Genomic DNA, 26,393 nt, shown 5'->3' on the forward strand with positions numbered 1-26,393 from the left:
AGGAAAACCACTAGACAACCCAACAGCCCAGTAAAGCCAGGGCAATGGTGCATGCCCACGACAGACAGGTGGGCCCTGGCAGACCTGAGGATGGAATTGCATTACTCCTTTAGGAGCCAGACTGCACCCTTGGTGCTGTGCAGATCTGGAGAGGCCTTTGAGTGAAAAGGCCACACTGGTTAGTCTGTGAGCACAAAAGGATCATCAGAAGAGATGTGGAGAGGGATGTTGGGTCCTTTAAGGTTTCCTTAACTCTGGGATAGTATGACCCCATATAATCCTCCCAACTTGCCAGCAAAGGTTCCTTCTCCTTCCCAGTGCTTTCTTCGCCTATGAAAACGAATCTGAATGCCAAGGTAAAGAAAACCTTTCTTAAACAAAAACGAGTATGTTCACACTAATTATAACTAAGTAAAAATGCACGTCTGTGCATTGACAGAGAGGAAATTACTTTGGAGGGAAGTAAATAGTTTAATGTTGATTAGATTTTCTTGCCATGAAGTTACTTAAGTTCATAATAAAAAATAGAAAAATTTTTCTTTTTTAAAAAAATCTTCAAATGTTGAAATATATTAGGTTCAGCAGAGACTAACCAGCAATAGCAAAAATGAACCCCTAATTTTCACAGAGCATGTCAGATCTCTAGGGCTGCCTCTCTTTCCAGATACACAGGAAATTCAGTTTCATGGGCTAACCCTTCCACTATCAAATGGCTGACTGCAAAACTTTCTTGACAGTTGGAATTGCAGCCAAGAGCAGAATTGAAATCACTAGACACAGGCTGACCTGAGGCCCCACTCTTCTACATACCACACTGAGTCAGAGCCATGAGACCAACTGAACCTCAGGGGGCATGACAGAAGGGTGCCAGAAAACCTTGGGGCCTGAGGGATGGCACATGCTGCTTAAATTGCTGCCTGCTTTTTCTAGTATTCTTAGGAAGCCCTGGATCATCTGGCAACTGAGTGTTTTGTCTGTTTTGGCTATGGGTCACACTGTGTTTTGCTATGATCTCAAAATGGCTTGTGTTCCAAAGCTAGAGATATGAGAGCCTAACTCAGGAAAAATTTTCATAGTCTATTTAGATGAGTCAATAGCATAGCAGATCTACCTTTGGTCTAAAACACCTCCGTAGTTACGTTTGCTGGGCTACCAGACGAAGTAACAGATAGCCTACTTCTTACCCACTGTACTCACAATTTGAGGCCATTCTGTAATAAAAGGCACATTCAAAAGGACTAAGTATTAGATATCTGATATGTTTGTTTCACAACATATATTTCACTATTTTATAGAAATCATGCCCTCATTTCTCAGTAGATATGCCTTTTCCTCCACACTCTGCCCGTGAAGTCAGATGGGATGAGCCCATCTCACTGCAGAAGGGTACTGGATCATCTAGCCTAAGTCCCATCACACATCACATCCCCACAGTGCATGGTCAGGAATGGGCACATGACCCAGCTAGAGCCAATGAGACAGTATCTTTTAGGATGCTTTCAGCTGAATGCACTGTAAAAGAGAAAACAACAGATGCAAAGAGTACAGGCCAAAAAAAAAAGTGTAGGCCAAGAGATGAAACAGCAAAAGATCAAATTCCCTTTAAACCAGAAAACTCAACATAACATAGTTTAATCAATAAGAATAATTTATTTTCTCACATCACAAGAAGTCCAAAGGCAGAGTGGCTCCAGAGTTGGTTAATATAGCAGCTTCTCAGTGTCATCAAAGCCCTTTGTTCCTTCCTTCTTTCTGCCATGCCATTCCCAGCACATCAGCTTTGTCCTTAATTTTTGGGCTAGTTCTCCTATGGCTACTAGCAGCTGCTGGCATCATGTCTAGACAACAATAACTAGAAGAAAAGGCCATCTTTTCCTGTGTATTCCTTCTCAAGAGCAAGGAAACACTTCTCAAAAGCCTTCAGCTGGCTTCCTCTCACATCTCCTTGACCAGAATTGTGTCACATGTTCTTGCCTAATTAATCACAGTCAAGAGGAAAGAGGCTACCATGAGAGTCTAAGGTGAACTAGAATTCAGTGTAGGAGTTGGGGCTGAGCCTAGCCTCTCTTGAAGCAATTGGTGGAGGGAGGATGAAAACTACTTGATATGAAGCAAGGTTTTGTTACCAAGCATCAGCAATGGCAACAGAGAACAATGAGGATTTTGCAGGGGTTTCCAGGTAAAGAATATATCAGATTTCCAGGGCTGCTTCTCTTTATCAATACACAGCAAGTCCAGTTTCATGAGGCTGATCTTTCTACTGTCAAATATCTGACTTCAGTGACCCCTGTGCAAGTAAAGCTGAGAAGATACAAGTTCTGGAGCCTGTGCAGCCATCTTGTGAGTTTGATGGGGACAGCCCGCCTATGAATGAGCCAGCACTCATGGAGAGAAGACATTCATGCAACAAAAGCCAACAGATGTATAGAGAGAAACCGTGGCTGTATAGCAGCATTTGAGGTCCACATTTAGCAGCACAGGAAGTCAGCCCCACCTCTGAGCTTTTCAGTTATACGAGCGGATGAAGTCTCTTTTTGCTTAAGCCTCTTTGGATTGAATTTACTGCCTACTGCAACAGAAGGAGTCACAACTGAAGCAAATAGCCTGACATATGTTATAGGAAAGATGGCATGTTCATGGAGTGACCCTGTGACCCAGTGCCCCTCAGGCAAGGCACTGCCAGAAGGTCCCTCCAACCAACTACTTCTAGCAGTGCTTATGCCATTCACCTAACCTTTCTACGGTTTCAACAATTGTGGGAAAAGCTCTTTGGGTAACTCTGATGGGAGCATTTTTAAATGAGCACTGGAAACATTCAGCACCCTGTGGGATGGAAAAGAGAAGAGGGTAGAAAGCTCAGTGAAGTGAGAAGCAATTTTCTACCTGTTAATGGGCAAGGTAGAGTGTTGTTAGATAAATGAATATTCTGGCACTTCTATTAATCCAAAGTTTCCTTTCCTGCATGAGCAAAAGATGCAAGTTCCTATGTGGAATCGTGGAGAAGCCGGGCACAATGAGAACTGAAGGGAGCTGGCAGAAGGTACAGTTCTGTGGAGCTGTCCTCAAAGGACTTGGCAGAGCCCAGATACATTTGAGCCCTGCTTATATTCTTTGGCATTTTTCCTCAAAAAGGATCCAAGAGAATTCCAGAAATAGAGCTGTTAACCTTCAGCGCACCCTGGTGAAGTTCATAGGTGAGGTCAGAACAAAACATGTCCAAAGAGACCAAAGAGTTATTATTCTTGAATGAAAATTATGATTGAGGAGAAACAGATGCTGAAGAGATACACCAAGATATGAAAATGTACTGTGAAAGAGAAAACAATGGAACTAGGACAAGGTGTAGGCCCAAGAAAGAAAGAAAGAGCAAAAAAGACCAAATTCTTTTTTTTAAACGTACCATTGTAATGTTTGAATATGCCAAGTTGTAAAAGTAAATGCACGCGCCCTTCTAACTTTGGCCTAAACATTTGATTTTGGGGATAAAACAAAGATGCAATACCGCCCTGAAGTCTCTGAATTGCCAAAAACAATTGTTTACATAGGATGGTGTGCTTTCAGAACATCATATGCACTACCTTCCCAGACCTTGTGAAGCTGGTGAAGTTTAATGAAGCTAGAGAAGAAAAATAGACAAGAGTGGGTAAAGGGAAAGAAAATAAGTTAAAAATGTTAACTCTCACCTGCCAGTCCAGATGTCATCTGATGTTCATTTGCGCCTTTGCAATTTGTCAACACAAAATGCATTTCTTTCTGGACATATAAATCATTGTGCTTGGTTCTGTCTTAATAATCAGTTATTTGGTTTCGGCTTAGTAATCAGTTAGTTTATTTCCAAGGAGAATTATTGATATTGGCAGAAAAAAATCAAAAGTGGATTTTTTAAAAGTCAATATAATTTTTTCTAATTATTGTAGCTTTGGTGGATGATTTGAAGTTTAAGAGTGACGGAATGCCATGAATTTTCATGCTGCCTACATTTCAGTAAGACAACCTTGCTGGATCTCCCCCTCCATTTTGGATTATAAAATCTAACCCCTGCGGAACATCCTTTCACTTGGAGAGAAAAATTTACTTGGAAAAATTTCACTTGGAGAGAAAACCAAGAAAGATTCTTGGTTTCCTGAACTATTTTGATTATCTGTGTAGATATGGCTTATAGTATTGAAATGAGGTGGCAGAAAGAGTAGTAGTGATAAAAATGGAGAAGAGAAAGTTCAGGTGAGTTTCAGTGATTTTGCCAACTAAATTCCAGGTTCCTTAATGAAAAAAATGTGACCACCTTTATCACTTTCCAGGATCATCCTGTATTTTCAAGTTTCAGTAGGTACCCTTTTACTGTGATGGAAAGAAATGCTTGACTTGGGTCTATATATTTAAATTTATTTTTATTTTTTATTTTATTTATTTATTTATTTTTGAGACAGAGTCTTGCTCTGTTGGGCAGGCTGGAGTGCAGTGGCACAATCTCAGCTCACCGCAACCTCTGCCTCCCAGGTTCAAGCAATTCTCCTGCCTCAGCCTCCTGGATAGCTGGGATTATGGATGTGCACCACCACACCCGGCTAATTTTTGTATTTTTAATAGAGGTGGGTTTTCATCATGTTGGCCAGGCTCGTCTCAGACTCCTGACCTCAAGTGACCTGCCCATGCCCACCTTAGCCTCCCAAAGTGTTGAGATTACAGGTGTGAGCCACCACGCCCGGTGTTATATTTAAATTTTTTAAAAAAATCTTCTCTGTACCTTTCCTTACATTCATCCTCATTCCCTTACACACTTCTTTTCCTCTAAGGAATTTTCTACTCTTGTTCTCCAAGTTCTTTTCTGGCAGGCTTTATGGCCGAGCAGACATTGGAGTTTTATCTACTCTTTCATCTGCTCCTCTCTTCCGTCTGTTTTTCCAAAGCTTCCTTTCCTATGGTAATTACCATGAAAAAAAGGGGCAAGGAGAGGGGGTTGAGGGGCCACATGGTTCTTTTGCTTGGCTTTTGTTACAAGATCACTATGGGTATATTCATAAAGTCAAAACTTCATCTTGGGAGGTTCAATGTAATCTCCAACTCTTAAACCCTGAGTGCAGCAAGGGAGAACTAAACTAGTTTTGAAAACTGGACTAGAGCCTTCCCACATTGTCTGTCTGTGCTAGGAAAACAAGAGAAGCCAACAGATGTGTTTATTTTATTTGTTTGGTCATTTTGATCACTTTTGTTTCAAAATATTGTTAAGAATGGTCAGAAGAGTTGAAATAAGGTAAAATATGTTTTTAGAATAAATACTTGAACATGATTGAATTGACTCTTTTTCTTGGAGGAAAAAATATAAAATATTTTAAAATATGTTTACATAAAAATATGATATATATTTTAGCATAAAGTATATCTCTTTTTAAATTATCATCATCTGTTTCTCTAATATTCACTCTTAATTAGCAAGTGGATCTTAGAGATGCTGATTTGACCGTAAAATGCAAATGGTCCACAGAAATAATCAAATTTCAAGCTTTTGTTCAAAAAATCATATGTACATTTTATTTTATCTGTACTTTCCATTTGAAAATTGAAACCACATTCATAAGGATCTTAAATGCCTCTGTTCAAAAATCTAAACTTTCTCAAAAGTTTAAATCATAGACTTGATGGATCATTTCTAGTTAATGATAGGTAATTTGTTAAAGAAGCATTGAAGTGATTCTTAATGTCCTACTCACTTTTGTTAAGAACAAAAATCGAATACTTTCTCTATGTTCATTTTAATGTACAATCTATTTAACAGTGGCTTATTTTTAAAGAATTTTGAGTAATTATTATTCCACGACAGGGTAAAATATATAATACATATGATGAATCCATCATGTGTATTATAGTCTACCTTGATCATGAGAGACTTCAAGCAGGAGCAAAAACAAACAGACAAACAAACAAACAAAAAAAACAGAACAAAAAGACTAATAATAATGGATGCTAGTGAGGATATGAAGAAAGAGGAACCCTCATACACTGTTGGTGGGAGTGTAAATTAGTACAGCCACTAGGAATAACAGTATGGAAGTTCCTCAAAACAACTAAAAATAGAACTACCATAAGATCCAGCAATCTCGCACCTGGGTATATATCCAAAAGAAAGAAAATCAGTATATCATAGAGATGTCTGCACTCCTATGTTTATTGCAGCACTATTCACAATAGCCAAGATACAGATTCAACCTAAGTGTCCGTTAGTGGATGAATGGATAAAGAAAATGTGGTGGGAGGCTGAGGCAGGAGAATCGCTTGAACCTGGGAGGTGGAGGTTGCGGTGAGCTGAGATCATATCACTGCACTCCAACCTGGGACACAGAGTGAGACTCAGTCTCAAAAAGAAAAAAAAAAAGTGGTACATATACACAACAGGATATTATTCAGCCATAAAAAAGAATAAAATCCTGTTATTTGTAACAACATAGGTGGAGCTGGAGGACATTTCTTAAGCGAAATAAGCTAGAAAGACAAATAAGAATTAAGGCAAGAAAGACAATTATTCTGTGTTCTCACTCACGTGGAAGCTAAAAATGTTGCTCTCATGTAGGTGCAGAGTAGAATGATAGAGACCAGAGACTGGGAAGAGTGTGTTGGGGGAAGGGGATAAAAACAGGTTGGTTAATGGGTACAAAACTACAGTTATTACAGAAGGGATAAGATCTAGTAGTTAGTAGCACAATAGAGCAAGTATAGTTAACAATAATGTACTGTGTACTAGAGAAGTAGATTTGGTATGTTTCCAGTACAAAGAAATGTTAAATATTTGAGGTGATGAATATCCCAGCTATCCTGATTTGATCATTATACATTGCATGCTTGTATCAAAATGTCACGTATACCCCATTAATGTGTACAATTATTGTGTATTCATAAAAGTTAAAAATAAACTTTTTTTCAAAGAATATACTATTAGATATATTGACAAGCATTAAATGGGGAAGACATTTTGAAATAAGACACAATAGCCAGATGTCAAGGTGTCATAAAGAAAAAACTGGGTAAATTTTATTACATAAAATATTAAAACCTTAATTTGATAAAAGACACTATAAATAACATTTTAAAACCAGTGGAAGGCTGAGAAAACATATTTGCAATGTAAAAAACAAAGAATTAATAAATTAATATACAAAGAGCAACCACAAATTTTTTAATGGCATAGACTTTGATTGAATATAGGTGAAGGGTAATAGAGAAAATTCAAGGTCTGACAAACATATGAAAAGATCATCAACCTCATAAGTAATCAGGAAAATGCAAATGAGATCACCATTGTTGATATGATCCCCCCACCCCCAACCCCTCATTGGCAGAAATAAAAGTTTGTTAATACACAGTTCACCAACAATGCAGGGTAATGGCTAGCGTCATATGCTAGCCATGTGGGGGACAATACAGATGTAGCCTCTTTGAAGGGTGTTTGTCCTACAGAAATATTCACATGTGTACACAGTTGTATGTACAGTATGTGTAATTTAAGAAAAGGGAAAATGTAAATAACTGAAATCTCTGACCATAAGGGATGGAACAGAGTGCATGCTGGGGACTTGATGGAATAGAAGAGCACTGGGACCTCAGAGGGCCTTCTATAAGGACATAGATTTTTTTCTTAACTCTTTATTTTGAGAAAACATTGTAAGAATACAACAAAGGACTCCCATATACTCTTTAGAAGCTGATCAGTTGTTAGCATTTTGCCACGTTTGCTTCATTTCTCCATCAATCTCTTTCAGCAAACATTTTTTAAAACATATTTGAGAGTTAGTTGCATACATCATGACCCTTAATCCCCAAATACTTTTTATCAATCTCCTAAATACAAGGGTATACTCTTATATAATAATGGTATGATTATCAAACTCAGGAAATTGAACGTTGACAAGCTACTACCATCTAATACATTCAAATTTCACTAAATGCCCCAACAATGCCCTTCATAGGACCCCTCTCTCCTTTTCGTTCTGATCCAGGATTGCATTTAATTGTCATGTGTCTTTTGTTTCCTTGTTTCCTTTAAGCTAGAACCATTCCTCAGCCTTTCTTTGTCTTTCATAACATTAATATTTTTTAATAGTACAGATAAGTTTTTTTGTAGGCTTTCCCTCAATTCCTGCTTGTATAAAAATTCCCTCACAATTAAATTCATTTGCATTTTTGGCAATAATGTTACATAAATACTGTGACTTCAGTGCATACTTTAGGAGACCCCAGATGTCATTCTATTAATATCTCGTTGGTGGTGGTATAAACTTTTGATCACCCATTTAAAATGGTTTCCCCGGCATAGGTACATTTGCTGCTTTGCAACTAATAAATCATTTATGAGGGATATTTTGAGACTGTGTGAATATTCAGTTTCCCCAGTAAACTTTGATTCTGTGGTCCCAAGGACTTTGGATTTTAAATGACTGGAAGCCACTGGAGGGTAATAGTGTGATTCCGATGTTTTAAAGAAATTACACATGAGTCTGGCAGGATCTAAACCAAATGACTAACAGTGGATTTCTACATTGTTTAGATATTTTATCAAAAAAAAGTATGTCCTTGAATTGTCTGTATAATTTTTAAAAGGCATTTTAAACACACACACACACACACACACACACACACACACACACACACAAACAAGATCTGGAATCAGATAGACACAGATGCAGCCCCACAACCCTTATTACTATGTAAATGGAGTGATTTTCTTAAACTCTCTGAAATTCAAGTTCCTTATCTGTAAACTGGGGATAATATTAATATTTATGAATTAAATAAGAAAATATTTTTTAATGTAGCCCATAAAGCATCACTAAATCCTTTTTTATTTTAAGTTTATTCATCTCATAAGTTTCCAAATGCACTCTTTACACTGGCTTCTTTTCATCAAATACGCTGGTTATTTTTTGCTGCTTAAAAATCCCATCTTCTGTCAATCCAGCTTACTTCCATCCTCCATTCAGAAGCAAACTCCTTGGAAGTCCTCCCTGTTTGCCCTGTATTTACTTCCTCACTTCTAATTCCATTCCAGCCCTCCTCCACTCCCAGAGCAGAGCCCTTCCTAAGAGCCAGTCAACATTTTTATAACTTCAGTGACCCTTTGTCAGTCTCTTAACCATTTCTTGAAAAAGCATTTCTTTTCTCGTGGCTTCTGCTATCTTTGTCTATTTTTTTTTCTCCCAGTTCTCTGGCTGGTCCTTCCTTGTCAGATCCTTTTTCTCTTTGGCCCTTAAATGTCAGTTTTCCTCTGCCTTTGAGTGTGGGGTTAAGCAAAGATTGTATCTAGAACATTTCCATGGTGTTTCGGAAAGACTGCCTGATATGGTTTGGATCTGTGTCCCCACCCAAATCTCATGTTCAATTGTAAACCCCAATGTTAGAGGCGGGGCCTGGTGGGAGGTGATTGGAACATGGGGATGGTTTCTCATACTTTAACACCATCCCCCTTGGTGCTGTCATTGTGATAGTGAGTTCTCATGAGATCTGGTTGTTTGAAAGTGTATGGCACCTCCCCTGTCTCTTCCTCCTGCTCTGGCCTTGTGAAGTGCTGTCTACCCCTTTGCTTTCTACCATGAGTAAAAGCTCCTTGAGGCTCCCAAGAAGCAGACGCTGATGCTGTGCTTCCTGTACAGCCTGCAGAACTGTGAGCCAATTAAACCTCTTTTCTTTATAGATTACCCAGTCTCAGGTATTTCTGTATAGGGGTGCAAGAACAGACTAATACACTGCTATTAACATTATCCATGTTGTACCTCAACATTCATTATACAGAGGTTCATCCACACTGCAAATTTCTGATGGAGCTTAGAGCTTTAAAACTTTGCCTCTCCTGACCAACTACTATGAAGTCATGTTGTCCATCACTTTCCCTCTCTGCTTTTGCTGTCAAATATTCAAAATAATGTTTTCTGCTAAAATCAGAGGGCTTTCTCACGCTAGGATTTCTAGGATAGTCATCTTCTCAATCTCTCCAACCACTTTACATTCTTACATGTTTTATATATTTTCTCTTTGTTTTCAATCTTGTTGAAATGTCTTTCTTAGTAAAAGTTCCACTTATTCTATTATTAACATCTATGGAAAGGTTTTGAAAGTAGAGGGAGTAGTTGTATACCATGTTTAGACTTGAGAGGTGTTTTTTCCCCTTATAATAAATAAATTTCCATATAGGTTTTGATAAATATGCAAAATTTTATTGAAAGAGATGTAACAGATATAATATCCAAATACTGTATATAGCATTTCTTCAGTTCCTTTTTCTAATAATCTGACTACAAAAGAATAAATTTTTCAGATAACTTGGGAAAACTAAGTATGGACTGGATATTAGATGATAACAAGGACACATGGATATTTTGTTAGGTGCAGTAATATTGTTGTGGTTATATTTTTAAATATCCTCATAGTAGAGGGGCATGCTGAATTCTGTATAAGGAAACTGACTTACTATCTGTCATTTGATTTTAAAATCTTTAGTAGCGAGAGAGAGAGAGACAGACAGAAGGGCAGAAGAGGAAGGAAAGGAAGAAGAAAGAGGAGGGTAATGAGGAGGAAGAGAGGAAAAGAAAAGAATCGATAAAGCAAGAGTGACAAAGTTGTAAAAATTTCAGAATCTGGGAAATGGAATATTTAGGGATTCCTTATACTATTCTCCCTTATTTTGTATACATTTTAAAATAGACAAAAAATTAAAAGTTAAGAATAAAATGTTAAACTTTAAAAACATCTGGCATTTCTAGGGAAAAATATGAAGTATTATCTCTAGACTCAAAGCTTAAAGTATATGCTCGTTTGGTTCAATCAAATTTGATTATGAGTAGCTTCTGATATGTGTGCCTTAGTTGGGTCCTGCTCTCATAAAATGGCCAAGTGAAAAATGGACTATTGGAAATTTACAAGAATCAGAAACTAGCTCACTCACAGCATTATTGTAAGAATTGAATTAGTTAAGATAGTTAGGAGTCTGAGAACAGTGCTTGCTATGTAGCAATTCTCCATAAGCATTGGTTATTATTATATCTTTTAAAATATCACCGGATCCACCAGTTCAATTTTTAGCCTCTCATGTTTACCTTAAATCCAAGATCTGTTTCTCTAGCCCCAACATCTGTGTATCTGGCTTCTACAGCTCCTCACATATTTTCTGTATGAATTCCCATAAGCATTACACAAGATAGGTTAGAAAGGCAAGGTACTTGGTTGATAAGACTGCTATGGCTTTGCCTGATTTCTTTTAAACCTATGCTGGGGAGGGGGCCAAGATGGCTGATTAGAAGCAGCTGCGGTCTGCAGCACTCTCAGAGAGGAATGAAAGGGGTGAGTGAATTTGGCACCTTCAACTGAAATATCCAGATTCTTGCATTGGGACAGACTAGGCAAATAGCCCAACACACAGAGAACAAAGAAAAGCAGGGTGGGGCTATGGCCCACCCAGGAGTAGCACAGAGCCAAAGGAACTCCTACCCCCAGCCAAGGGAAGCAGGTAGTGATTATGTGATCCCCCCTGGGAAACCATGCTTCTCCCATGGGTCTTTGCAATCAGCATATCCAGAGATCCCCTCATAAGCTGTGTGGAGTCCCAGCAGAGCAGCCAGTCGGCCACACACAGAGACCCAGGAGTTTTGCATACTCCAGCCCCAGGATTCCTTGCAAGGTGGGAGATCCATCCCTAGGTACACCTAAAGGGGGCTGAATCCAGGGAGCCAAGCAGTCTTGTTCTGTGGGCCCCACTTCCACAGCACCTCACAAGTTAAGACTCACTGGCTTGGAATTCCAGCCAGCCAGTGGTGACAGGTTGAGGTCTGCCTAAGATGGATTGAGTTCCCAGGTGGAGTGGTGGCCACTATCTTTGCAGTTTGATCAACTCAGCTATTCTGGTCCACTTGCTTTGGAGAGTCCAGACTGGACGAGGAAGGGTCCTCCACCATGCAGCATAGCTGTGCTACCAAAAAGCAGCCAGACTACTTCTTTAAGTGGGCCCCTGATCTCATTCCTCCTGACTGGGTGAGACTTCCCAACAGGGGTCTCCAGCCACCTCCTACAGGTACAGCTCAGGCTGACAACAGGTCAGTACCACCCTGGGACAGAACTTCCAGAGGAAGGAGCAGGCTGCCATCTTTGCCATTTTGCAGGCTTCACTAGTGATACCAAGGCAACTAGGGCCTGGAGCAGACTCCCAGCAAACCACAGCAGCCCTACAGAAGAGTGGCCTGACTGCTTAAAGAAGAACAAACAGAAAACAACAAAAACATCAACAAAAAAGACCTCACAAAAACTCCATTCAAAGGCCAACAACCTCAAAGATCAAAGGTAGATGAGCCCACAGAGATGAGAAAGAATCAACACAAAAATGCTGAAAACTCAAAAAGCCAGAGTGCCCTATCTCCTCCAAATGACCACAACACCTCTCCAGCAGGGCACAGAACTGGGCTGAGGCTGAGATACCTGAATTGACAGAAGTAGGCTTCAGAAGATGGATAATAAAGAACTTCGCTGAGCTAAAGGAACATGTTGTAACCCAATGCAAAGAAGCTAAGCATCATGATAAGACAATACAGGAGCTGACAGCTAGAATAGCCAGTTTAGAGAGGAACATGATTGACCTGATGGAGCAGAAAAACACAACATGAGAACTTCACAATGCAATCACAAGTATCAATAGCAGAATAGACCAAACAGAGGAAAGAATCTCAGAGCTTAAGACTATCTTTCTGAAACAAGACAGGCAAATGAGAATAAATAAAAAAAGAACAAAAAGAAAAAGAAATGAACAAAACCTCCAAGAAATATGGGATTGTGTAAAGACACTGAACCTACAACTGATTAGGGTACCTGAAAGAGACAGGGAAAATGGAATGAAGTTAGAAAACATACTTCAGGTTATCATCTAGGAGAACTTCCCCAACCCAGCAAGACAGGCCAACATTCAAATTCAGGAACTGCAGAGAACCCTAGTAAGATACTCCACAAGAAGATCAATTCCAAAACACATAATCATTGGATTCTCCAAGGTTGAAATGAAAGAAAAAATGTTAAGAGCAGCCAGAGAGAAAGGCGAGGTCCTCTTCAAAGGGAAGCCAATCAGACTAACGGCGAACCTCTCAGCAGAAACCCTACAAGCCAGAAAAGACTGGGGGCCAATATTCAACATTCTTAAAGAATTTCCAACCCAGAATTTCATATCCAGCCAAACTAAGCTTCATAAGCAAAGAAGAAATAATATCCTTTTCAGACAAACAAATTCTAAGGGAATTTGTAACCACCAGGCCTTCCTTGGAAGAGCTCATGAAGTAAGCACTAAACATGGGAAGGAAAAACCATTACCAGTCATGACAAGAACAAACTGATGTACACAGACCAGTGACACTATCAAGCAACCACATAAACAAGTCTGCAAAATAACCAGCTAGCATCATGATGACAGGATCAAATTCACTCATAACAATAGTAACCTTAAATGTAAATGGGCTAAATGCCCCAATTAAAGGGCACAGAATGGCAAGCTGGATAATGAGCCAAGACCCATCAGTATGCTGTCTTCAAGAGACTCATCTCACATGCAAAGACACATATAGGCTCAAAATAAAGGGATGGAGGAAAATTTACCATGCAAATGGAAAACAGAAAAAAGCAGGGGTTACAATCCTAGTTTCTAACAAAATGGACTTTAAACAAACAAAGGTTAAAAAAAAAAAGACAAAGGAGGGCATTACATAATGGTAAATGGTTAAATTCAACAGGGAGAGCTAACTATCCTAAATATATTTCCACCCAGATTCATACAGCAAGTTCTTAGAGACCTACAAAGAGACTTAGACTCCCACATAACAATAGTGGGAGACTTTAACACCCCACTGACAATATTGGATCATCAAAACAGAAAATTTGCAAAGATATTCAGGACCTGAACTCAATTGTGGATCAAGAGAACCTGACAGATGTCTACAGAACTCTCCACCAAAAAACAACAGAATATACATTCTTATCATTGCCACACAGTACTTACTCTAAAATTGTTCACATTAGCAAAAGTAAAACACTTCTCCACAAATACAAAAGAACTGAAATCATAGCAGTCTCTCAGGCCACAGTGCAATCAAATTAGAACTCAAGATTAAGAAATTCACTCAAAACCACACAACTACATGGAAATTGAACAACCTGCTCCTGAATGACTCTTGAGTAAATAAGGCAGAAACTAATGCCTTAAAACTCATAAGTTTTTTGAAACTAATGAGAACAAAGAGACGACATACCAGAGTTTCTGGGATGCAGGTAAAGCAGTGTTAAGAGGGAAATTTATATCACTTAATGCCTACATCAAAAAGCTATAAAGATCTCAAGTTAACAACCTAAATCACAGCTAAAAGAACTACAGAACCAAGAGCAAACAAACACCAAAGTTAGCAGAAGACAAGAAATAACCAAGATCAGAGTGGAACTGAAGAAAATAGAGACACAAAAAACCCTTCAAAAAATCAATGAATTCAGGAACTGGTTTTTTGAAAAAATTAATAAAATAGATAAACCACTAGCTAGACTAATAAAGAAAAAAAGAGAAAAGAATCAAATAAACACAATCAGAAATGATAAGAGGGATATCAGCACTGACTCCACAGAAATACAAACAGCCATCAAAGAATACTATAAACACCTCTATGCACATAATCTAGAAAATCTAGAAGAAATGGATAAATTCCTGGACACACACACCCTTCCAAGACTGAACCAGGAAGAAATTGAATCCCTGAACAGACCAATAATGAGTTCTGAAATTGAGGCAGTAATAAATAGCCTACCAACCAAAAAAAAGCCCAGGACCAGATGGATTCAAAGCTGAATTCTACCAGAGGTACAAAGAAGAGCTACCCCCATTTCTACTGAAACTATTCCAAAAATTTGAAAAGGAGGGACTCCTCCCTAACTTTTTCTATGAGGCTAGCATCATCCTGATACCAAAACCTGACAGAAATACAACAAAAAAAGAAAACTTCAGGCCAGTATCCTTGATGGACATTGATGCAAAAATTTTCAACAAAATACTGGCAAACCAAATGCAGCAGCACATCAAAAAGCTTATCCATCACAATCAAGTTAGCTTCATCCCTAGGATGCAAGGTTGAATATACACAAATCAATAAATGTGATTTGTCACAGAAACAGAACTAAAGACAAAAACCACAGGATTATCTCAATAAATGCAGAAAAGGCCTTGATAAAATTCAACATCCCTTCATGTTAAAAACTCTCAATAAACCAAGTATTGAAGGGACATACCTCAAAATAATAAGCCATATATGACAAACCTACACCAGTATCATACTGAATGGGCCAAAGCCGAAAGCATTCCCCTTGAAAATAGTCACAAGACAGGATGCCCTCTCTGGCCACTCCTATTCAACATAGTATTGGAAATTCTGGCCAGGGCAATCAGACAAGAGAAAGAAATAAAGCATATTCAAATATGCAGAAAGGAAGTCAAATTGTCTTTGTTCTTATATCTAGAAAATCCTATCGTCTCAGCCCAAAAGTTTCTTAAGCTGATAAGCATCTTCAGCAAAGTCTCAGGATACAAACTAAATGTGCAAAAATTGGTAGCATTCCTATACACCAACAACAGGCAAGCAGACAGCCAAATCATGAAAGAATTCTCATTCACAATTACTACAAAGAGAATAAAATACCTAGGAATACAGCTAACATGGGATGTGAAGGACCTCTTCAAGGAGAACTACAAACTACTGCTCAAGAAAAGAAGAGATGACACAAACAAATGAAAAAACATTCCATGCTCATAAATAGGAAGAATCAATATCATGAAAATGGCCATACTGCCCAAAGTAATTTATAGATTCAATGCTATTCCTATTAAACTACCATTGACTTCTTCACAGAATTAGAAAAAAAACTATTTTAAAATTCATATGAAATCAAAAAATAGCCTGAATAGCCAAGACAATCCTAAGCAAAAAGAACAAAGCTAGAGGCACCATGCTACCCGACCTCAAACTATACTACAAGGTCACAGTAACCAAAACAACATGGTACTGGTACAAGAACAGACACATAGACCAATGGAACAGAATAGAAAACTTAGAAACAAGACCACACACCTACAACCATCTGATCTTCAACAACCTGACAAAAACAAGCAATGAGGAAATGATTCCCTATTTAATAAATGGTGCTGGGAGAACTGGCTAACTATATGCAGAAATTGACACTGGACCCCTTCCTTACACCATACATGAAAATTAACTCAAGATGGATTAAAGACTTAAATGTAAAACCCAAAACTGTAAAAACTCTAGAAGAAAATCCAGGGAATACCATTCAGGACATAGGCACAGGCAAAGATTTCATGACAAAAATGCCAAAAGCAATTGCAACAAAAGCAAAATTGACAAATGGGATCATTTAAATGGGATCTAATTAAACTAAAGAGCTTCTGCACAGCAAAGAAAACTATCATCAGAGTGAACAGACAACCTACAGAATGGAAGAAAATTTTTCCAATCTATCTATCTAACAAAGGTCTAATATCCAGAGTCTACCAGGAACTTAGGCAAATTTACAAGAAGAAAACAACCCCATTAAAAAGTGGGCAAAGGACATGAACAGACACTTCTCAAAAGAAGACATACATGCAGCCATCAAACATAAAAAAAGCTCAACATCACTGATTATTAGAGAAATGCAAATCAAAACCACAGTGAGATCCCATCTCACACCTGTTTAGAATGGCAATTACTAAAAAGTCAAAAAACAACAAATGCTGGTGAGGTTGCAGAGAAAAAGGAATCCTTTTACACTGTTGGTGGGAATGTAAATTAGTTCAACCATTGTGGAAGACAGTATGGTGATTCCTCAAAGACCTAGAGGCAGAAATACCATTTGACCCAGCAATCCCATTACTGGGTATATACCCAAAGGAATATAAATCATCCTATTATAAAGATACATGCATGTGCATGTTCACTGCAGCTCTATACACAATAGCAAAGACATGGAATCAACATAAATGCCCATCAATGATAGACTGGATAAAGAAAATGTGGTACATATATACCATGGAATACTATGCAGCCATAAAAAGGAATGAGATCATGTCCTTTGGGACACAGATGGAGTTGGAAGCCATTATCCTCAGCAAACTAATGCAGGAACAGAAAGCTAAACACCACATGTTCTCATTTATAAGTGGGAGCTGAATGATGAGAACCCATGGACACATGGCAGGGAACAACACACATTAGGGCCTGTCAGCGGGTAAGGGGTGGGAGAGCATCAGGAAGAACAGCTAACACATGCTGGGCTTAATACCTAGGTGATGGGATGATCCAGCAAACCACCATGGCACACATTTACCTGTGTAACTAACCTGCACATCCTGCACATGTACCCCTGAACTTAAAATAAAAGTTGAAAAAAAAGATTTAATTTGAACTCAGGTGATCTGTTTACATATAATTATACAATGTAAAAAGATGGAGGGAAGTTTGTCATTAAAAAATGATGGCATTTGACAATAACATAATTGAACACTTTAAATTTTAATGTTTTACATTGCAACATTATCTTATAAAATAAAAACTACAATAATCTACAAAAAACCTTGAGCTGATGGTTTTGTGTTTATGTGACACATATGTCTTTAATACTGTGAAGAAACAGTGGTTTCTGTATATTAACAATGAATAATCTGAAAAGAAAATTAAGGAAACAATTTTGCTTATACTAGCATCAAAATAAATAACACATTTAGGAATAAACCTAAACAAAAATGTGAAAGACGCATACACTAAAAATTATAAAACATTGCTGAAAGAAATTAAGAATATGTGAATAAATTGAAAAATACCTCATGTTCATGGACTGGAAGACTTAATATTGTTAATATGTCCATACCACCCAAAGTGATTACAGATTTAATGCAATTTCTATCAAAATTCCAATGGCATTTTTTTTAGAAACAGAAAAATTTATCCTAAAATCCATATGGAATGTCAAGTTACCCTGAATAGCCAAAACGATTTGGAAAAAGAACAAAGTTGGAGGATACATACTTTCTGATTTCAAAATATATTACAAAACTACAGTAATCAAAACAGTGTCATACTGGGATAAAGAAAGATATACAGACCAATGGAACAGAGGTGAGAACTCAGAAATAAACCCTCACATATATGGTCAAGTGATCTTCAACAAGGATACCAACACCACTTAATGAGAGAAGAGCAGCCTCTTCAACAAATAGTGTTGGGAAAATTGAATAGCCACATGCAAAAGAATAAAGTTGGACTCTTCTCTTATACCACACACAAAAGCTAGCTCAAAATGGATTAAAGACCAAATGAAAAACCCAAAACTATAAAACCCCTAGAAGAAAACCTAGGGGAAAAGCTCCATGACATTGGACTTGGCAATGATTTCTTGAATACAACACCAATAGCACAGGCAAAAAAAGATAAAATAGATGAATGGGATTATATCAAATTTAAACAATTCTTGTTCATCAAAGGAAGCAATCAACAAAGTGACAAGGCAACCTACAGAATGGAAGAAAATATTTGCAAATCATATATGTGATAAGGGGTTAATATCCAGAATACATAAAAACTTCTACAACTCAACCACAAAAAATCAAATGAACCAATTAAAAAATAGGCAAATGAATTAAATAAGCCTTTCTCCAAAGAGATACAAATGGTCAACAAGCATATGAAAAGCTGCTCAATGTTACTATTTATCAGAGAAATGCAAATCAAAACTACAATGAGATATTACCTCACACTCTTAGGATGGTTACTCTAAAAAAAAAACAATAAACATAAAATATCGAGTGTTGATGATGAGGTGGAGAAATTGGAACCTTTATGCACAATTGGTGGGCCTGTAAAATTGTGCAGCTGCTATGGAAAACAGTATAGAGGTTCCTCAAAATATTAAAAATAGAACTACCATATGATCCAGCAATTCCACTTCTGGATATATATCCAAATAATTTGAAGTCAGTATATTGAAGAGATATTTGTACATTCACGTTCAGAGCAGCATGATTCTCTATAGTCAAGAGCTACAAGCAACACAAATGTCCATTGACATGAATGGATAAACAAAATGTAGTAAATTCATAAAATGGGATATTATTCAGCCTTAAAAAGTAAGAAAGTTCTGTCACATGCTGCAACATAGATGAACCATGAGGACATTATGCTAAGTAAAATAAGCCAGTTAACAAAAAGACAAATACTGTGATTCTGCTTACATGAGGTATCTAAAGTAGTCAAATTCATAGAGACAGAAAGCAGAATGGTGGTTACCAGGGGCTGGAAGCAAAAGAAAATGAGGATTTTTTTAATGGGCATAGAGTTTCAGTTTTGCGAGATAAAAAAGTTCTGGAGATCTGTTTCACGACAATGTGAATGTACTTAATGCCACTTAAAAATGGTTAAGATGGGCTGGGCGTGGTGGCTTATGCCTTTAATCCCAGCACTTTGGGAGGCTGAGGCGGGCAGATCATTTGAGATCAGGAGTTCAAGACCAGCCTGGCCAACATGGCAAAACTCCATCTCTACTAAAAATACAAAAATTAGTTGGGCGGGGTGGCGCACGCCTGTAATCCCAGCTACTTGGGAGGCTGAGGCAGGAGAATCACTTGAACCCAGGAGTCGGAGGTTGCAGTGAGCAGAGATGGCGCCACTGCACTCCAGCCTAGGCAACACAGTAAGACTCCGTCTCAAAAAAACCAAAAAAAAGGTTAAGATGTTAAATTTTATGTTTTGTGTTTTTTCACAATAATAATAATAATAATAAAACCTCCCCTCAAAAAAACAAAAAGAAAAAGTAGAATGGGGAGAAGCAATTTTTTTATCAAATTATATATCACTCATGACATTCAAAAGAAGATAAGCCGAATACAAGTCAATTTTCTTTGGTGCATTAAGAGCTACTGTTGAAGAATTAACTTTGACACAATTTCCTTTGTGGGAAAGTTTGTGTTTGGCATCATTTTGAGGCAGTAGATGATGATTGACAAATACTGTCAGAGCACCTCCTATGCACTTCAGGTGCTAATGAAAACAACAGCTGCAGGGCCTTTTAACAGCCCCAGGAACTTTGAAAGCACCATGGGAGTATGGCACAAATTTCAGCTTCAGGGATGTTGATATTATGGCATGTTGGATCTGTAGGGATATGAGGTGCATTTAGTTACAAAATTTTAGTTACAGCTTAAAACTTTAGTAGGTCTTTGCGGTTTTAAAGATGTGTGGCTAAGTATTTTGCTTAAGATAGAATGTTGGGCATTATATAGCTTAAAGAGGTATCACAGAAAAGTAATAGTCATTGCTAAAAGAAGAAAAAGACATAGGTGTATGTGGCAAACAAATGATGTAGAATAGAGAAACTTACTGTACTCTAAGCTGCCCTATCTGTGAGTGTAATAAGGCAAATAGCTAACATGTGTAGAGACCAGCTGTGAGCCATCTCCCTTACTCCTCATGGCACAGGAGCAGCCCTAGGAAACAGAAAGACAAGAGGATCCGTTGAGAAGCAATTGATTTGGGTACAAAAAGCCCATCCTTTTGACAACGAGGCTATATTTCATATACAAACACAGGCATGGGTATATCTAGGCATGCTGTGTGTATTTGTTGTCAGTACAGTTGTCCCTCTGTATCAGTAGGGGATTGGTTCCAGAACGTCCGCGTATGCCAAAATCCAAGCATACTCAAGTCCTGCAGGGGCCCTGCAGAATCCAAGTATAGGAAAAGCCGGCCCTCTTTATATACTTGGGAATACTGTATTTTTGATCCAGGTTTGGTTGAAAAATCCACACATGGCCGGGTGCAGTGGCTCACGCTTGTAATCCCAACACTTTGGGAGACTGAGGCGGGCCGATCATTTGAGGTCAGGAGTTCGAGACCAGCCTGGCCAACATGGTGAAACCCCGTTTCTACTAAAAATACAAAAATTAGCTGGACGTGGTGGCAGGCATCTATAATCCCAGCTACTCAGGAGGCTGAGGCAGGAGAATCGCTTGAATATGGGAGGCGGAGGTTGATGTGAGCCAAGATCACACCACTGCACTCCAGCCTGAGCGACAGAGCGAGACTTCAAAAAAAAATAAATAAATAAATAAGAAAAAGAAAAAGAAAAGAAAGAAAATTCGGCACATAAGTGAACCCATGTAGTTCAAACTCATGTTGCTCAAGAGTCAGCTTTATATTATGTAAATGCCAAACTATTAATTGGTTTAAGCCTTGGTCATTTGATAATTTATTTTGTTAAGCTCATTTCTTTAGCCTCATCTACATAATTAGAGGGATGAATAAATAATTTAGAGTATATCATACTAAGAAATACACTGAAACCATTAAAAAGAACAATGTAAGTACAGCAGGTCCTCAAATAACGCCATTTTGTTCAACATTGTTTTGTTATCATGTTGATGAGAAAAAAAGAAATCACTTCCTGGCTGGCACCACTGACCATGTGGAGTTTGCACATTCTGCCCATGTCTGCATGGGTTTCCCCTGGGTACTCCAGTTTCCTCTCACCTCCCAGAGAGCCGCGCATTAGGTGAGTTGGCGTGTCTGAAGTGTCCCGGTCTGGGGGAGTATGGGTGTATGAGAGTGCATACTGCAATGGGATGGTGTCCTGTCCAGGGCTGGTTCCTGCCTTGACTCTGCGCTGCCTGGAGAGGCTCCAGCCAGTCTGGACTGTAAAATGGAATAAGCAGGTAAATAATATAATTAGCTTGCTTTTATTAATCTTTCTTAAATGTGTATATCGTTTACGTGTATTTCAAATTTTAATATGGAAAGTGTTTTGGTCTTTATTTAGAAGTTTATTGGTTTTTCTGACCAGAAATATGCCATAGAAACTTAACTCTTATTTATATCAATCAGCCCCTGGTAAAATTAGTTTCATTACACATTGGTTTCCTTAAAGTCACAGGCAGTTTCTAAGACTCTATCCACGATGTTAAGTGAGTACTTACCATACTGACATGGAAAAATCGTCTAGGTATAATGTATTTTTTAAAAGTCACAGAACTTGTATACAATGATTCCAATTATATTTTTTAAATGGTACAAGAAGATAGTTACCAACTGGTAATAGCAGAGGAGTAAACAGGGTGGGTCACATGAACCCACCCTTCAAATAACATTTATAAAAACTGGGTAAAATAAAATAAAAACATTTTAAGACAGTGAGTCTGTCTTAAAACTGGATCTGACTGAAGCTGCAGGAGAGTTTAAGTACAAAAACCTGCAATTAGAAGGGGTAAAATGAGTTTGTGGCTTTCTGGCCCAAGGGCATGGCCCAATCCCTGTGTCTACGGCTACAGAAAATTGTGGAAGAAAACCACATCTTTATTAGTTAAAGGTGCCAGAGATAAGAGTTGAGGGGTGGAAAAGCAGCTGGAAATTTAAAGGGACAATCCTGGTAGGGAAAGAGTAAGGGAAAAAGTGAAACACAAGTTCTGAACATAAACTCTGCCCAAATCCCTGACTAACAGCCAAACTCCAAAGGCATGGAGGAGACCCTAGTGGTCCACCAAATAAGCATGCAGAAAAAAGTCTAGTCCTGAAAGACAAAATTACATGAGGCCAGATCTATGGCTTCGCTGTCTCTTCTTTTCTTTTTTCTTTTCTTGTCTTTTCCTTTTCCTTTCTTTTCTTTTCCTTTCCTTTCCTTTTTCTTTTCTTCTCTTCTCTTTTCTTTTCCTTTCTTCCTTCCTGCTTCTTTCTTTCTTTCTTCCTTTCTTTCTTTCCTTTCTCCCTCCTTCCTTTCTTCCTTCCTTCCTTCCCTCCATCCCTTCTCCCTTCCCTTTCCTTTTCTTTTCTTTCTCTGAGCACATTCCCAACCATGCAACAACTTGGGCTGCAGGAAGGTGAATCATTATGGCCCTGAAAAATAGAGAACAGAATAAAGAATAGAGAACAGCAGAGCAGCTGGAAACGAGGGGGATACCTAGAAAGAAAGAAACCAATGAGAGGGTGAGCCCCATCTATGCCCAAAGACATGACTGACTGACAAATAATGCAGTGGCAAGTCCAGAGAGCAGCAAAGGAGCACCCTGAGAACTGAGCACAATCTCAGCAGCGCATGTGAAAGAGGAAAGTTAGCAGCTGGAATTCACACACATCAACTGTCTCATAGAATAAAAACCTGTCATCCTCAGAAGAACATCCCAAAATCCAGTTACCACAATGTATTAAATACAATGTCCAGTCTCTAAACAAAAAATACTGAACATGCATAGAAACAGAAAAGTGTGACCATACTAAGAAAATAAAGGCAATCTATATAGAATTTGACTCCAAGCTGGTTCAGATGTTGGAATTTGCAAACAAAGGCTACAAACAGCAATTATAAAGAGATTTAAAGTTCTAAAGGAAAATATGGTATCAGTGAATAATAGAATAGGGTATATCTACATAGAAATGAACACTCTAAAAAATAGAATTTCTAGAAGTAAAAACTACAAAAACTGAAACTTAAATTTAACCGATGGGCTTAACAACAGATTGGAAATTGTAAGGGGGAAGTAGATAAATAGAACCTACCCAAGACAAAACAAGCAGAAAAAATGCTGAAGAAAAATGAACAGTATTTCAACGAAATACACTATATTAGTGGTCTAAAACAAACTATCATCATATCACTAAATACAGAAAAGGTATTTGACAAAATTTTACATATATTTCTGATAAAAACAAAAACAAAAAAACTTGCTGGAAATTAGGAATAGAAAGAAACTTTCTCAGGTGGACAAAGTGCCTTTATGAAAAACTTATAGCTACACCATGCTAATGGTAAATATTTTTTTTCCCCAAGGTTGGAAACAAGGCAAGGATGTCCACTATCATCCTTCTATTAAACTTCTATTTGCGTTATTCTAGGAGATTCTAATCAGTGTAATAAGTCAAGAAAAATAAATAAAAGGTATACGTATCGGAAAGGAAGATGTGAAACTATCTTTATTTGCATACAACATGACCATCTATGTAGAAAATCGAATGAGAATCTACAAAAAAAAAATCACTAGGACTAATAAATAAGTACAGCATATTCACAGGATAGAAGTCAATACCCAAAATCAATTTTTTTTTTACTATATTGGCAACAAACAATTAGAAATTGAAATTGTAAAAGAAGTGCCATTTACAATACATCAAAAAGCAAGAAATAATTAGGGATAAATTTGACAAAAGAAGTGCAAGACCTGTACACTGAAAATGACAAAACATTGCTGAAAGAAATTAAAGAAGTCCCAAATCAATGGAGAGATATGCTGTGTTCATTGATCAAAGGCATCAAATATTGTCAAGATGTCAATTTTTTCCTAAATGAATAAATTGATTCGACACAACCTTATTCAAAATGTCAGCAGGCTTTTCTTGCATAATTGACAAGCTGGCAATAAAACTCATATGGAAATGCACAGGACCTATAACTTCCAAAACAGCTTTGAAGAAGGGCGAAGTTGATATCGAGACTTTTTATGTGCCGTAATCAGGCAGCTTCAACCTCTATGTCATTCTGTAGCAAAAAAAATTAATATGAGATGTATCATAGCCTTAAAAGTAAATAATCTATAACCTATATACAGCTTCTAGGAAGATAGGTAAGTATTCTTAGAACTACAAAAACACTAATCATACTAACAAAAATATTGATAAATTGGACTTTATGAAAATTATAATTATTATTATTTTGTTATTCAAGAGCCATCGTGGAGAAAATGAATAGGCAAGTCACAAACTGGAGAACATATCCACAGTACATATCTGATGAAGTACTTATGATATATACAAATAATAATTTTAAAATTTCATTTTTTAAATGGGCAAAAAACTTGACGAAAGAAGACATATGAATGGCCAACAAGCACAAGAATGGTAGGTGAATTTCATTTGTCATCTGGAAAATGCAAATTAAAACCACAATGTGATATAATTTTACAGCCACTAGAATGATTTTAAAAAATGAAAAAACTGACAACAACAAATGTAGAGAGAATATGAGCAGTTGAAAGTCTTATACATTGCTGGTGGGTGTGTAAAAAAATGGTGAAAGCAATTTGGAGAAACGTTTGGGAGTTTCTTATAAAATTCAACATATATATCCCTTATGACTCAACAGTTACATTTCTAGGTACTCCCCAAGAGAAATGCAAACATATGTTAACAAAGAACTTGCAAAAGAATATTCCTAGCATTCTTATTTACAAAAGCCAAAAATTGGAAAAACACCTATCAATCCACGAAGAGAATGATTAAACAAACTATCATATATTCACATAATAGAATACTTCTCAAAACTTTTTTTAACTACTGATAACTGCAAAAATATGCTTGAATCTTGCAATCAGATATTAATCTGATTGCAGCAAATGAACAACAAAAAAAGAGTATTTACTGTAGGTTTCAAAATTTGGGCTCCTATGACCTTCATGATGCTGTTATATTCATGAATATGTTACATTATGTGGCAAAAGGGACTTTGTGGATGTAATTATGGTTACTCATCAGTTGACCTTAAGATAGGGAGATTATTCAGGATTTTCCTAGTAGAACCAATTAATCACAGGAAATCTTAAAAGCAGAGACCGAAGGGGAAGGCAGAGGAATTCAGAGCTTGAAAAGAACTCAGACTAGCTTGAGGAAAGAGGGGTCCGAGTGGAAAGGATGAGAAGAAAAGGAATTCTGTTGACAATCGGTGCTTGAAAGAAAACAGATGAGATTCTTAGCTCAGCCAGCACCTTCGTTTTGGCCTCGTGAAACCCTGAACAGAGAATTCAGCCATGCTCTGCTGGATTTCTGACCTATGGAAATGTAAGATAATAAATGGCTGTTGTTGGCCGGGCACGGAGGCTCACGCCTGTAATCCCAGCACTTTGGGAGGCCAAGGCGGGTGGATCATGAGGTCAGGAGATCGAGACTATCCTGGCTACGACGGTGAAACCCCGTCTCTACTAAAAATACAAAAAATTAGCCGTGCGTGGCGGCGGGTGCCTGTATTCTCAGCTACTCAGGAGGCTGAGGCAAGAGAATGGCGTGAACCCAGGAGGCGGAGCTTGCAGTGAGCCGAGATCGTGCCACTGCACTCCAGCCTGGGTGACAGAGCGAGACTCTGTCTCAAAAATAAATAAATAAATAAATAAATAAATAAATAAATAAATAAATAAATAAGAAAATAAAATACATGGCTGTTGTTTTAAGCCTAAGTTTGTGGCAATTGGTTATGCAGAAATAGGTAACTAACACACTGTATTTTTCCATTTACTTAAATTACTAGAAGAGATAAAACTCTATGATGATAGAAGTTAGAAAGTAGTTGCCTCCCAAAGAAGAAAACCAAGTAAAAGAAGGAAA

At 37.7% G+C, this 26,393-nt stretch overlaps 2 long non-coding RNA genes across 2 annotated transcripts in view; one reads left to right on the plus strand and one right to left on the minus strand.

The window, feature by feature from the left end:
- LOC134757006 (uncharacterized) overlaps nucleotides 1–5,287 on the plus strand; it is a 42,057-nt gene extending 36,770 nt beyond the window's left edge. Inside the window, exon 5 of the long non-coding RNA XR_010130582.1 lies at nucleotides 3,918–5,287. This is a non-coding gene — a long non-coding RNA (uncharacterized lncRNA). The remainder of the gene's footprint in view (nucleotides 1–3,917) is intronic.
- A 12,253-nt stretch (nucleotides 5,288–17,540) lies between these two features.
- Nucleotides 17,541–26,393, minus strand: part of LOC109029478 (uncharacterized) — a 50,955-nt gene continuing 42,102 nt past the window's right edge. Inside the window, exons 4-5 of the long non-coding RNA XR_010130583.1 lie at nucleotides 21,567–21,728; nucleotides 17,541–20,524 (exon numbers count right to left, since the gene is read on the minus strand). This is a non-coding gene — a long non-coding RNA (uncharacterized lncRNA). The remainder of the gene's footprint in view (nucleotides 20,525–21,566; nucleotides 21,729–26,393) is intronic.

Source organism: Gorilla gorilla, chromosome 14, assembly GCF_029281585.2.
Source record: "Gorilla gorilla gorilla isolate KB3781 chromosome 14, NHGRI_mGorGor1-v2.1_pri, whole genome shotgun sequence".
Lineage (NCBI taxonomy): Eukaryota > Metazoa > Chordata > Mammalia > Primates > Hominidae > Gorilla > Gorilla gorilla.